General features: G+C 37.5%; 1 protein-coding gene across 1 annotated transcript in view; it reads left to right on the top strand.

Annotated features, from left to right (window-relative positions):
* The first annotated feature begins 709 nt into the window (after window positions 1-709).
* The window catches only part of LOC128262505 (protein Star), a 31,812-nt gene continuing 20,043 nt past the window's right edge, over window positions 710-12,478 (top strand). Inside the window, 1 exon segment of the mRNA XM_052996808.1 lies at window positions 710-1,780. The gene's annotated coding sequence lies outside the window, so the exon portion shown is untranslated.

The following is a 12,478-nucleotide window of genomic DNA, read 5'->3' on the forward strand; positions in this document are numbered from 1 at the left end:
AATCAAAACATTAAAAATATTGGAGGATAAGCCATAGACTATCAGAATGAATAGTTATGTGATTCTTAAGTGATTGAATTTTGGATTCAAAATTACATATAGAAAAAACCTCTAATCGATTCTGCATGCAGAGTTAAGTTGATGAGATGTACTTAATCCCAATAACAATTAAATAAATATTTGTTATATATTTAAATTTCCCTTATTTTAATTTAGAAAATATGTATCAATATATAATTTACGGCTGAATATTAAATTTAAAAGAACTCCTTGTTGGGCATTTTAAGAGTTTATTATTTAAAGTTACTTAATTATTTAATTTGTGTATTTCGGATTATTCTTTTATTTATAATTAACAGTGGATTCGTTAACAGAGGGCAATAAGCGGGGTAATTTTTTTTTGGTGTGACCGTTTTCGAGTGGTTAGAGGTGGAAGAGCGTGGATGAAACCCTGCTATACATCGATATTTTGAAAACATCGATGTTAGCATCGATGTTTCTCCACCGCTAGACGCGAACCACGAAATGTTAGCCAAACGTCGAACCAACAGAAAAATAGAAGGAGAAAGGTAGTAAAAATCCACTTCAATGCAAGCGAATCGTCGAACAGAAAGAAAAAGATGAAACCGATGTTTTAAAAACATCGATAAAACCGACGCTTTGAAAACATCGATGACGTTTTGAATCGAAGTTCCTCCACCTCTAGAGAAGAAGAAAGTAAAGACGGAGAAAGAGAAAGAGAACAAAAACATTTTTCTCGCCGTTCGGACGTGTTTTCGCTGCGCCTCGCTGAAACTACAAATGGCTGAATTCGGACTCAAGCTAGAGTTGATATATTAAAGTGAATGATTTTGGAGGTTTTGCAATTACACGTGGACTCGGCAGCGATAAATTCCGACACGACGCTTCTCCGCGCATCGGCAAAAACGTAACACCGCGAGTGCTACGAACGACCAGGAAAATACGGCAGCCCAAACTCAATACTTCGACCCACACAGCGGGGAAAACTTAAATATTTAGCCCAAAAACACACCAAGTGCAGTTGAAATCGCCATTGAATCGCCGAGCGCGTGCATATATACGGGTTCCGTTAATTCCGTTCCGTTTCTTGTCGCCTTTTTTTCTTGCACACACAGTTTACCACTTTACCTTTGCGTCTCTTGTTCCGTAGTGTGAGTGTGTGCGTGTGTGTGGTGTGCGTGCGCGTGTGTGTTGTTTTTCGTGTGTTCGTTTAACTAAAACACAGGTAGCAAACGAAAAGAAATATGAAAATATGAAATCAAGTAAATATAAACAAGTAGCAGCAGCAACAACAACAACACAGCACTCGTATACCCGTCGTGTTGATAACTTTGTGCGTCTTTCGCATTCACATTTCATATAGTATTAATTTTCTCTTGGCTTTTTAACGACAACAACAATATGAATGAGAGAGAGCGAGAGCGAAGATCGTGATCACCGTATCGTGAATGAATATTTGTCAGTGTGTGCGAGGCGTGCTCTACGCACACACACACGTACGTAAACAACAAACACAAACACGATTAAATTTAATTTGTGTGTGTGCAGCATTTAATAAATAATTGTGTGCAAAATAAATGTTCCAAAACGAAATCGGTGCAAAAACGTAAAACAAAAGTGCGAAGATTCGTCTTCAACTTGGATCAATCGGCAGTGAAAGAAAATATTGTGTTCTTCTGGAGATTTGGAGCACCGAGTTATAAAACGACCTGTTTTTTTGGATACGGAACAACTATAATTTTCCTCTTTGCCCAAAAAGGTGAGTGTATGGTAAATAATGGGAAAATCTATTTCCCATTGGCCAAGGCCATTCCGTGAAATCTGCGAGCGGTCCTGCCCACGTTTCCTGTCTTCCGCACATTTTCACACGTCCTGCAATTGCAATTTTCCCGTTTCTCATCTTTTCTTCACTCTATATATTTTTGGTGATTCCCACGCCTTCCTTTTTTTTGGGCAGGTATTCGCAGGTAGAAACCAAAAATCCCTCGGAAAACCCGAAAAACTAGAGAATACCTCTGTTGGTGGGCTGGAGGAAAATCGAGAAAATATAAATTGAAATGTTTTCCCAGCCGAAGAAACAGCGAAAATTGAGCGAAATTAGCCACCCGCTGATTTCAGAAAACTGCTGGAAAAATATGAACATCCCACTGGGGGAGAAATAACTCTTCGTTATTATCATTCTGCAATTGCAATTTGGCACAATTTCGATATGACGACTGTGTGGTGCTCCCATTTGTTGGGCGATTATGTAATTTTCGCCAAGTGCTTGTGAATCAGGTTGTGATTTTCCATATAAAAAAGGGGCTGCCGACGATCTGGCGACCGCCGACAGTTGCCAGCAATTTCCGGCGCTTTTTGGCAACTGGAAAATCGAGCACAGAAGTTCATCCCGGAGTTTGAAAACGCTGAAGAGTAAAAGGCGTAGCCCTGCCAAAAAATAAGAGGAGACCCCCTTCCTAACGCATTGGTTTATAGTTTTCCTACAGCTGTTGCGACGGCGATTTTTACGATTTTTACTGGTAACCCGGGGAGGAAAGAACATAAATGGAGGTACGACTAGCTAATACCGCTCGAAACATTGAGAAAAGCCATGGATTTTAGGGTTTTGTCTTTAGGTATTTAAAGATAATAAAAGTAAATTTATAGAATTAGAGTTTATTCGTACAAGAGTAGAAACTTCCCTGCATTAACTGAATCGTTCTATTATATTCTCTGTACTTTTCCCAACTGTTCTAAAGTTTGTTATACCCTCAGCTACCCTGCAATAACTGGGTACCATAAAAAGAGTTTGAATTTCAAATAAAATCCACTCTCTGACACTCACACAAGACCACTGGTGGAGCAGCTGCTGTTTGTCTCTTTGTGTTTGGGTCTCAAATGACACTTGCCAACGCTGCTGCTGCACATAATTCTGAATTCCGTAGAATTTCCTAGTAGGAAGTGCAGGGGCTACAGCGAAAACACCAGCAATGAGTCGCACTTGAAGATGGCTATTGCCATCTCACTCCAGAAAGGTAAATAGAGAAACTAGATATGAGGAGGGATCTTCAACTTACCTCAGTTAAATTTGTAACTCAAATACGAATATAATTTAACGATTAAATTGGTTAGAGCTGTTCATTATATATACCAATTCTGATAGTTATGACTAATGCTTCGTGTAGGTGTCTCATCCTTTTTATAATTTTTTGCACTTGTTCCGTTCCCATTTCCTTGCTCGTACTCCAGTGAATAGCTGTAATTGAGCAATTAAGCAATTGTCTTTGATTAAATGTGCAAATTTGTCTAATGTTCTAGGCTGCGGGTATTTCTGCAAAACGGATGTGACCGCTTAAAGCTGCGCTCAAATTGCCACGCTTAATTGTCACTGATCTCACTTTTTCTCAATTGACGATCTCTGTGATTTTAGTCTGGGCAATTATGCGTCATTATCTGCCGTTAGGTATATTTACCATATAGCATCTAACGTCTAACGAAGGCAATAAAGGCATTGCATCACAGTGGCCAGAATAATACCATCGACTAGGGAAGTAATGGCTTGCCCATCTAATGCTTCTTGACCTACAAGCGGCCTCTCGCATTTCCTGCCCATTTTCATTTACTGTTAATTATTGTTTAGACGCAGGCAATTCGGAAAAGCGATGGCGGAGTTCGAATACAGGCAACATTGGCTAATAAAAGCTCGCAAACAATTTCAAATTTCCAAATTGTTTGAAATGCAGCCCAGCTGGCAACAGAGAAAAAGAAACAACCAAATCAACCAAAGGCAACACTGCCATAACAACAATCTTGCTCACACATTCATAATAGGCGTACAAATGCGGTCAAAATAATATAGTTTTTTTTTTGCTTTTTAAAAAAAGTGGTATATGGTTTTCGGATAAGTTTTGTTAAATTCTCTACACTATTTTATGACTTTAGTTTTAAATTCAAAATAAGATATTTTTGGTCGATAAAAAATATATTTCAAATGTTTATTAACAAATACTTTAATGATACAAAAATGTTAAAAGAAAACAACAATTTTCAAAATTGAAATAATTGTTTTAATGTTTGATGTACCTTGCTTTTCTGGAAAATAAGTTGTTTTCTCTATTATTTTGACCCAGCTTGTACGCATACACACACAAAAACAACAAATAAAGTAATTATTTCCTTTCACATGGCGAGCTACCTCCAAAATCGGAAAGACATAAAGAAGAATATAAAAAAAGCGAAAGAAGCCTCAAGACCCAAAAATAAAATCCAACAAAATCCGCTGTCGGCGTCGAGACTTTTGTTGTTGTTTCTGCTGCAGCGGCCCCAACACGTGCAATTGGGAGGGAGCGAGAGGGAAGTAGGAGGGAGCCAGAGCAAGAGAAAAATTAATATAGTTGTACCTACATATATATAGCTAACAAGAGTGAGGAGTACGGGGGAGTAGTTTTTCGCATTGATCTCTCACTCTAAATTGGCAAAAACGGAACTTGAAATAAGTGACAATGTGTGAGTGGAGCCCATTGTGAATGAAACACATCTGTGGAATCTATTGTGATTGATTCATGCCAAAGGAGATGACTAAACTCGCTTTGGGCCCATTCCCATATCCGTTATGTGGCCACTCCTTTTGTCCAAATTTGGTTACCAGATTATTCCCCGTTCTTTTGGCATTTAATTGATCCATCTACACAAGCAGAAAAACCAAATGTAAATCGATCTCAAATGTCGCCTAATTTTACTTGCTTTCGTTTTGTGAATGAAACGCTTTGTATCTCCCCCTCTCTCCTTATCACTGTGCATATATGTAAATGTGGGCGCCAACGTCTTGAGTTGTAATTTCGCGTCTCTCTGTCCGTCCTTGTCTGTTGCTAATAAATCATGACCCGCTCATGTAAATTTCGCATTTGTTTAGCCTTTGATACCCTACAATCGAGTCGTTCATTTTATGATATAAAATATAAAACGTCATTCAACATGTTTATATGAGACATAAAGAATAATATTTATTTTATTTTAATTGGTTTTCAAATATACGATTTTTGTGAAAATATTTTTTGTGTATTGATATTTAATAAATATTTAATAAATTATTGGAAATAATATTGTGGAAATTGTATTATAAAGGAAATATAATTGCTATGAAGGAATAGGTAATTTAGATTCATATCTCAACAAAAATGATTAATGGGTTGAAATCTTGTATCAGTTTTTTAATTTTTCTATTAAATACTACGTAGATAATACAGTATACACTTTTTTTCACAATCAATAGAGACAGTTCTAAAAAATCAAATTGATCACCTTTGGTCAGTGGTCATTTTACAATTTCCCTAATCGCAAAATCAATCAAATCTTCTTATTTCCTAACGGGCAAATCAACGAAATCATGATGAATCAAGATGTTAAAAAGGAATTATCAGTCATAGAAAATACGATTTGCAAGGGTAATTCCAGCTTCGTTGCAACCTTTTCTGTTCACTTCTGGCTCGACAGTTTTGCCTATTTATGCAGCTACCGTGGGGCGCTTACGTCATGGGCCCACTTCGTACATATTTGGCCATGTTTTACTGTTGTCAATTGGCTGCTATTTGTGGGCTAAATTTCTCGCTGCCGTCAACACAACAAAATATTGAAAGTAGGTAATGTAGCGCAGCAGCTCGGATTGAGTTGAGTCATCGTCCGACGTTGGATTTTTCTTTTTCTTGAGTTGTGAAATTGCCCGAACCTATCGGATGCGCAAGTACATATACGTATTTACATAAAGTCGGCTGGCTGCTCCACACATTTTCGCAATTAATAATTTTTAACAAGTAGATGGAGGAGGCAGAGATGCTGTCTACATATAGCCCATATATCATTGCCAAGATCATCTATTCGGCCTCTCTATCTAATTCTCTCTAGCGACACAATTTAAGCGAAATCCGTTTGGCATTTGTTTACATTTCATTAAAAATTCACTTTTCGCTAAACAATTTCCATAATGCAATAAATTTGTACAAATTGCCCTGTTAATTGAAGGTTGAAACATTTCGCGCATCGATCTATTTTATGGGTTCAGCGGACATTTGTTTTGATTTGCTTACGTTAATACAGCATTTGGAATAACTCGAGATACATTCATGAATGGAATAATGAATGGGAATGGTATTATGAAGTCAAGATCGACTGCGGTATTTAACGTCAGGTGTTTAACATAGTGTTTTTCCGCCCATATATCATAGTCTTTTTGAAGATTAAGTTGTAAAATAATTTAGGATTATTAAAGGATTCATAGTTAGTGGAATATGGAAAATCATAGTAGAAATTTTCAGATTTTAAATTGAAAGATTGTTCTCATAGATTTATAATGATTTATAATAATATAGCCTTTACATAACTCTTTCAAGGGTGATTTAGTTAAAATTAGGTAATACATGACTAAATCTGCAAACCTTTTGCAGTACATTGTTTTCGAAATTTCCCCCCTGTGAGCAATAGAGAATCGTCATTATAACGCTGCGAAATCCATTCACCGGAATGGATCCCACTCATCGTTATCGTTATCCATAGCAAACAGCTGACTAACCCGGTGATCGACAAGGGGCCCCAAACTATATAGACGCAGTTCTCCCAACTGAAATGAATGCCTGTGGGTGGTGCAGCTTTTCATAGCCACCTACACTAACTCACTGCGCCAATATTTACACAACATTGATGGACATGTATGTTTACCTACTTTGTAGGTGCTTCGGTTTCGGTGCCCCCTTGTTATGCGTACAAATATACCTCCATATAGATCTGGCTTATTTATTTATGTATTATTCTGACGCTATTTATAACTGGCATACTAATTTGTAATTTGTTTAATGATTCACTTAACGAACTTTATGAAGTGTGGGAACTGGAGTTGGTAAACCCTATATCCATTGCACCATCGCCACCACTTGGTTTGTTGACCTAACTCTTTAACTCGCGATAAGTATATTTCCAAGAAGTCCATAAAGAATATTAGCTCGGATTTGTGTTTAGTATTTCCCCGATCAATCAGCAGCAATACCTGTTGTGGCGGAGAAGTATAACACAAACCATTTCCATCTATTTTGGCTCTTCATCCTCCGCATGGTGTAAACAATTTCTGGCTGGGATCTCTGCCGCTTTAAATAAACAACCAATTTCAATGGGCTATCCAAAAATTAATTCGCAATTTACTGATGAACATCTTCTTTTCTTGACTTCTGGAATTGTCTCAAAAAATGGTACAGCTTTAATATTCCCAGACACTTTTCTTATCGATTGCATCAAAAAATGGTTGGTTCTTCTCGGGGATTTTAAAACCAGTTCTCAGTTCATTTTTCGGAAAAAAAGGTAAAGCCGAGTGAAAACCACAATAATAATTCCCATAATTATAACAATGAACCGCACAGATACAGAAATCCGACCAAAAAAAGAGATATCCAAGTGTCGCCGTCCCCAAAACAACAACAAATAAAGCAACCAAGAAGCAGAAAAAAAAGGTAGATGAAGATGAAGAAGAATCACAGTGTGGTTTGCTTTGAAATACAAACTTTTGTGGTTACAAGTTTTTTTTTCTAGACCACAGAAAAAGTCTGTTTCTTCTGTCTTTCTTTTCTTTCAATGGCAAAGCCAAAGAAGTTGTGACTGCCAAAACAAAAACAGAGAAGCGGAAAAAATAAAATATAACCAAGAAGAAGCAAAGACTGGAGAGATGGATGGATGGAAAAAGGTGTGTTGTGTATGAAATGATACGGATACCAAACGAAATAAAGTCGGAAGAAGTCTTCAGCACAACAAAAATAGGACTGGAAGCAGTGGCGTATGCCGGAGGGGTTTAGGGTGTTTAATAAACAAAAATCCTAATGATATAATAAGCTAATAATAAAAAATTGTATATCAAATTCTAAAATAAGCTTTTTTGGGGATCTTAAAATCCCCTCTAGATCAAATTTAACATAAGCCACTGATCGCAAAGACAACGTCAAAGTTTTCTTAGTTTTGTTATGGTTGTTATTATACTTTATTTTTCCTCCTTCCTCTTCTCGGTTTGCGGTGGTAAAACTTTAACAACTTCTTAAGAGTTGGGGAGGGACCCTCAAAACCAAGTTCCAAGTTCCAACCGAGATAACCGCCAATCATATAAATATGACAATGACGGGGCACAAACGACATTTAAATGTGCCTAAAAAAGTTAGTTGGAAAAGTGTTTTAGTCTGGGAAATGTGCCGTTAGTACAGTTTAAGTTCAATTAAAAGTGTTCGTCTCGTCGCCATTTTGCTGCATCAGAACTTCCATTTCAATTACGAGGGGAGAAAGAGATGAATGAGGTGGAGAGGGAGACGGGGCAGTCGGCGGTCTCAGCGTTTCGCTCCAGAAAGGCCCGTAAAAATGTGTCATGGCTGGCAGTTGAACCAAATTACCGCCAACCGAAGCTAACTCGACGCTCAGTTTTGTTCTACTCGTTAATACACTCAAAACAATTTAAACCAAATTCTAAAAAAACTTAGGTTACCATTAAGTAGTTGCAATGAAAAAATCAATAATTAAAGTTTTATTTTACCAAAAAAATTTTTTATACAAAAAAATTTGTGGCCCTAAACAGCTTAAAAAATAATTTAGGAAAAAAAAAATTTTAATTAAAACCAAAATTTTTTTTTAATCTTAGAATAAAATCTTATAACGCAAACACTTCATTACTTTGAAAATTTCGCATTTTTTATACTATTTGTCTCTATAATCTTCAAACAAAATCTTATAACATCTTATGCTCTGGATATATTTTTAAAATTTAGAATTCTTTGGACTTTTTTTTTCGGTGCACTCAATCACTCGACGTGTCGCACCACCTGATGATGAGTGGCTCGGCCGTAATTTGTTGGCTTCCTGCTGAACTGCCGCCTGCAACAAGCCGCTGCACATGCACCGCATGGCTACACTCCGCTCTACCGCCACAGCCACTACCACTGCTACTGCCACTGCTACTGCCTCTTTTCCTAAGGTATATCTCCTGAATTCTTGTTCCCGCCCCACCAACGTTTGGGTTCAATGCGCCACAGTTTTTCGGACCCACATCAGCCTCGGGAAACATATTATCCTGCCATCACACACGAGCCAACAAAATTGATAAAGGGAATCCATCATTTTTGGCAAATTACGGTGCCACCCGGTGGCAGACACCAACTGAGGCACCTGTCATTAGCTCCACTAATTACGCCCACCCGCACCAACTCTTGACCGAAAGTTGAATGCCTTGAGAAGGGAAATCACGCACGTGCCTCTGCAGAATTCCCACTCTTAAACATTCAGAGTGCTTTTTATAGTTTGCAAGCATGTTGCAAAAATGGAGTTTTGTTTTATTTGATTTTTCCCCCGGTGGGTTTATTTAGTTATGCTTTCCGTCGTCCGCCCATCCATTGCTCTTTTGTAATCCGCACGTAAACCGTTTTACTTTTCCCAGACTTTTATGCGAATTTCATAGACGCTTTGTTGTTGCTGCTTTTACTTAATGCTTCGCACACGTCAACCTAAAAAAAAGAAAAAACTGAAAACGATGAAGAAAAACAGAGTTACAGCGACGCCAAAAACTGCGGAAAAAGGTCACACACCTCGATTTTGGCAGTACATTGTTTCTTTTTGTATAAAAGAACTGGCGCATCCAAAAATCATAATCATAAATCATAATAATCAAAGCTCAGAAAAACTCTTCCAAAAACAATAATATATTTCTAAGGTTTTCCTTTATGTTTCAATTTTACTTGATTAATTTGTTTAGCTTTTTAGAGGTTTCACTGTTTAAAGCAAATCGTTTTTATTTTATTTCATACATTTTTAAAACTTTTAAAAGGTTTCACTGTATGAATTAAATTTGTTCCCTTATCAAATCGTTTTTATTTTACTTAATATTTTTTTTTTTTTAACTCTCAAGAGGTTCCACTGTATAAACTATCTTTGTTCCGTTCTCAAATTGTTTCCCCCACGAATTGTTTTGATTTCGCAAACGAATCCAGCGGATGAAAAGGCGTCCAAAGTCCAGGACTTTGTGCGCAGGTGTGCCGCTCCCTGCAGACATCGCTTTGCGTTTTACCCTCTGCGTGCGGCCCGCTTCAATTTCAATTTTGTAAATTGAGTTTACATTTCGATTTATTGACACGACCTGACTTCGATTGGCGACTTCTTTATGCTGCTCTGCTGCTCCCTGCTCCTTAAAACTCCCCTTTGACTGACATTTATTACCATTTGTGTGTGCCGGCTTCGGTTTCCTGGCGCTTTTGCGATTTATGCAATCGATGGATGGAAATTTCATTTGCAAAGGGAAAATGGCGTCTGCAAAAGTTAAGGGAGGATTGTGTAAAATGGCTTGAATCGGTAGAATCATCCATGCTTTTTTGCAGATTTATTGAGAGTTGTTTTTAATATTTTTATATTTAAAATATGATATTCGGCAGCTATTTTCCAGTGCTCATTTAAAAATGATGCCTTTGGGGCACTATTTCCTGGTAAATCCCTGCCTTAACTATTGTTTTTTTTTTGTTTTGAGCCAAGCTCAGGCTGCAATTTAAGCAATTCCATTTAAATTCGGAATCCATCCAGAAATGTGAAATGTCATGCCATTTGAATGTGAAGTCAGGCAACATGGCATGCAGTGTATACAGTGTATAGTGAACGTGAACGTGTTGCAAACAAAAACAGACACCGAAATGCACATGCAAACGCACACAAAACTCTGCCTTTCGGATCTCTCTCATCTCTCAACCGCACACGCATCCTAGTGAAAATTTTCCACTTGAGTTTTCTTGGGTTTTCATGGTGTTTTCCTTCTTTTTTTTGTTTTGCTGCCCATTCATGCATTCCAAAGACTTCTTCCGTTTTGCCCAAAAAAAAAAAAAATAAAGAAGGGAAATAAGAGCGACATGTGTTTGAGATGAAGTGTAGTGGTTGAAAAATCATAGGGGTGAGGATTTCTCTTAAACATAATCTCAATTTCCATTTTTCACCTGCCTAAACGGACCCGCATCCACTTAGCCATCTTTTCCCCTGATTTTTCCCGCCGCTTTTCCATTTTGCCTGCTGCTGCCGCTTATCAGCAGCAATTTGTCTATTATCTGCTGGTTCTAGGTTGTGTAGGCCAATTTCGGCATTTTTTCTACTGTCTTTTCTCCCGTGATAAATGTGCCGAGTCGGTAAATCCGCTCAAGCCTGATTAAGTGAATTATTATGCTAGTCTTTCGTAGTTCAGTTCTCCGGGGTGCTTGGCATTCGTCATGCATGTGTAGACACACAAGAAGCAGCCGCCACCGTCGACGCATCATCATCATCATCATCGTCATCGTCATTATTGTAGTCGGAAAAGGCAAATACAGCAACAACACAGCAATGGCCATCAAATATTGTTTATGTTTCCAACAAATAGTGCCCGCTCTTTCTAATCAGCCGAGCGAACGCTTGTTGCATTTGTACCTGCTTGACCTGCTGCTGATGTATCTGCATCTGCATCTGCTTGCTCCTTCTATATGCTATATGCCATGCAGTTGTATCTGTGAATGTATCTGTGCCTGCTGCTCTTGATCCATTTCCATTTCTATGGATTTTGTGCGTGTTGCTCATTACGAGGCGATGGTGTTGCCTCTTTTGCCTTTCGGGCACAGTGGAAAACTGCAAGCAATAACTTGTCTGTACAAGGGATTTTTAAAAATTTTAATAATATGTTAATAAGTTTTTAATAAAGATGAAGTTCTTAAAGCTTTTTCAGAATAAAGATAGAAATTTTACTCAAATTTAATATTTAATTGCTATACAATTATGCCATAAATATTTATATATTTAATGTATTATTTATTATATTTAATAATCAACCAAGTTATTTAGTTCCTAGGAACCTTGCTTATATAGACGTTTTTTTTTTAACAAAACCTTTATGACTTTTTATTAGTTTATTTTTTTTTCTGGTTACCACTGTAACTTTACGCATTTACTGCATTTCTGTTTTCTCACTTTGCTGCTGCTTCATTGAGCTTTGGTTGGCTGCAGTCACGTCAGCAGCAGCAAGAGCGGCATAAACATCTAAACATCTTGTGGATCGGAGCGGAGAGCGGCGGTGCTCAAATTAATATAACGTTCTGATATTCCTTGGAAACGCAAGTACGCGCTGGCAATTGACTGCGATGATGTGGGATAGATTATGGACTTCAATTTAATTGCGAAATTATGCCGAGATGAACATTGCATAATTATGCCGCTGGCCAGCGGCGATTGTAATTTGCAGTTAACTTAGTTAATTGAGGAAATTTAATTATATAAGAGAAGTGTGTGTTGTGTTCCTTACAAAAATAAACCATTGATTTAAATAGTTATGTAATTGGGTTTGTAAGACACTCAGCAGACTTCCGTTGGCCATAAACTAAAAGCTTAATAGAAATTCTATCGAAATTTTCCACTCTAAACAAGTGTCATTGGATATCAACAGACCAATAGACAAGTCAAAAAT

This window comes from Drosophila gunungcola, unplaced genomic scaffold, assembly GCF_025200985.1.
Source record: "Drosophila gunungcola strain Sukarami unplaced genomic scaffold, Dgunungcola_SK_2 000001F, whole genome shotgun sequence".
NCBI lineage: Eukaryota > Metazoa > Arthropoda > Insecta > Diptera > Drosophilidae > Drosophila > Drosophila gunungcola.